The sequence below is a fragment of the Mustela lutreola genome, chromosome 5 (assembly GCF_030435805.1).
Source record: "Mustela lutreola isolate mMusLut2 chromosome 5, mMusLut2.pri, whole genome shotgun sequence".
NCBI lineage: Eukaryota > Metazoa > Chordata > Mammalia > Carnivora > Mustelidae > Mustela > Mustela lutreola.
The window spans coordinates 145384436-145386974 of record NC_081294.1 but is presented as its reverse complement, the minus strand read 5'-3'; the positions used below and the strand labels follow the sequence as shown (position 1 = coordinate 145386974).

The window sequence follows — 2539 nt, the reverse complement described above, 5'->3', positions numbered from 1 at the left end:
AGCAGGTAGAGTCCTCCTCCAGGAGAAAGAGGCACAGCACAGGGGAGCTGGAAGGAAGTGGCTGGAGCAGACAGAGGAAGAACGAGATGAGACGGGAGTGTCCGTGAAAGGACAGACAGCCAGAGCCAAGATACTAATCTTTCTGCTTTCGTCTAAGAACGAAACGAAGACAATAAGGAAGCGACTGACTTGCAGGAGAGGGAACTATAAGAGATGGTGGCATCTTAGTAGACAAGAGCCAGAGCCCAAGCCACTCAAGGAAATGCACTGACAAAAGGGAGGGAGTCTGAAAGATGCCTCCTAGTTTCCTTATCACCAGGATGCTGGTACACTTCCCAGAAAAGGCAACAGTGGAAGAGAACCAGCACTGGGTAGAAAAACACAAGAGAGGACAGAGCATAAAGAAGTGGAGTGAGGCTTCCTTCCGCTGCCCCTTTCCTTCGGTGGCAACATGGATAATACCACACTAATGTCCTGTATGTTACAGGCATGGAAACTTCCATGTTCCAGGTGCTGTGTCAACAAAGGAAAATTCCAAAATACATTTTAGAATCACCTAATTTGTTCCATGGGATGTGGAGTTTACAATAATGGGCACCTGACCTTGGTGGGAAGAAAGGAGGTACTTCGAATGTATGGAAGGAAGCCCCATGAGTCACCACCATGGGATGGTGCTCTGCTGGACACCACTGGGTCTGGAGGCTGATCCTGGGATCCTGAATCCAGGGAGGGGTCCTAGAAAGATTAAAACCATGACCGCTCATCAGAGAGGACCTCCTCCTATTGGACTCCAAAAGTCACTGTCTTTTTTTTTTTTCAGAAGAGAACCTGCTTCTGATACAGAAACCTGGTGCACAAAAAGAGAGGGCTCCTGTTTGTTACCTGTTCTGATGGCCTCACCATCAGTGTGGGTCAGTATTTCTCCTCCAGTAAGAATACTATTTGATGGACCCTTGGGGACAGATGGATAATGTCTCTGTCTACACCACTGAAACTGATGAAGTTCTAGAACCTAGGTGAGGTTTGGTGGGCTGAGGTCCGGAGCCGAAGACCAAGAAAGAATTCTTGAGACATCTTTGGTGCAAAATGGTGGTTTATTAAAGCACGGGGACAGGACCCGTGGGCAGGAAGAGCTGCTGCCCCGGGTTGTGAGGGATGGCAGGTTATGTACCCTGCTGTTGGGGGAAGGTGAGGGAAGGGAGGTGTCAGTGGAGTTTTCATATGCTAAAGAGGGCCTACAAGGTGCCAGGATGTTCCAGGCCTGCCGGAGGCCTTGCCCTTGCTGCTGGATCAATGTTGTCTTTAGACCAGCCATTAACATTAAGATAGTTGGGAGACTTTTTGGTGGGGTGTCACAATCCTGCTATCAATCGTCTTTGTTACTGAGATTTAGGACATTTGTAAGCCAAGGGAAGACTCCTGTCTAGCAGGATTGTGAGCTCTGCAAGTTAACTATTTGCTTATTGTTCATGGCAGTCAGGGCTGCCTGAGGGATGCTACACTTATGGAGGGGAGCGGGTGAAGAGGGGGTGCAAGGCACCAGCTTTTGCTTTGTCCTCAGCCAGCCTCCTGCTCCCTCATCAAAACCACTTGGTGGTGAGCCAGCAATAACACCAACGACCAGCACCCACTCCGAACCCCACGCTATATCATACAGATGCTGAGCAGATAACTCCCAATACTGAAGAACAGGAGGACGGGGTTAAACACCTTTTCTTATGGAAGGATGAAGGGAGAAAGGGCCTCTCCGACACATTCAGCAACCAGGGAGTTAAGTGTTCTGGGCCATCTTCCCTACCGTGCAGGTAGTGACAGAGTCAAGGAGGTCACCATGGATACATCTGGCTGCATCTGCCTGAATTATTTGTATTGAACAGATTGCTACAGGCTGTTTTTTTTTCCTTCTGGTCTCATTATGTGCGTGTAATGCCAATTAAATAACAGGAATGAAAATTAAAAAGGAAAATACCTGCCCCTGCTGGGTTTAATCTCATTAGAGCAAAGTCAAATGATTAGTCCTAAAAAGGGATCCAACAGGCAGCAAAGACCACATTAAAGTCGCAAGTGTCTTCTGCATCACGAGAAAAATAAATCAGAATTGCTCACTCTGTGAAAGACGCCAGAGCCATTCCTATAATAAGATTGTGTTAGGGCTTCGGCAGTATTGTGTCCCCTCCTAAGCGAATAGCAGGGAGACTGCCAGGACACGTCCCTAGCTTCGAAGCTGTAACATAAAATTACCACAATGGGCATTTTAAGGACAGGTGTCACGTCTCCCTGGGTTGATTGTGAACCCCAAAAGATGCTTACTTTATAGTGCTCGTGGCTTACATAATCTTCATGCATCCAACATTTTTTCCCTAATTAACCAAACCAGCCATCTATAAATTTGCCAGCAGCGCTGGGTAGCTCTCTGGGGAAGAAAAAAAAAAAAAAAAAAAAAAAGAAGTGTAAAATGCAAGGGTCTGTCCAATTTAAGTCTCAGAGTGCATTTAAAATGAAGGGTTGGAGCAGCTGGGAAGTACACCAGCAGACTGCT

At 47.1% G+C, this 2539-nt stretch overlaps 1 long non-coding RNA gene across 1 annotated transcript; it reads left to right on the top strand.

Moving 5' to 3' along the window:
• Positions 1-575: 575 nt before the first annotated feature.
• On the top strand, positions 576-2055 carry LOC131831430 (uncharacterized). The gene is made up of 3 exons (XR_009353646.1): positions 576-622; positions 821-911; positions 1562-2055. It is a non-coding gene; the product is annotated as an uncharacterized LOC131831430 (long non-coding RNA).
• Positions 2056-2539: the final 484 nt, after the last annotated feature.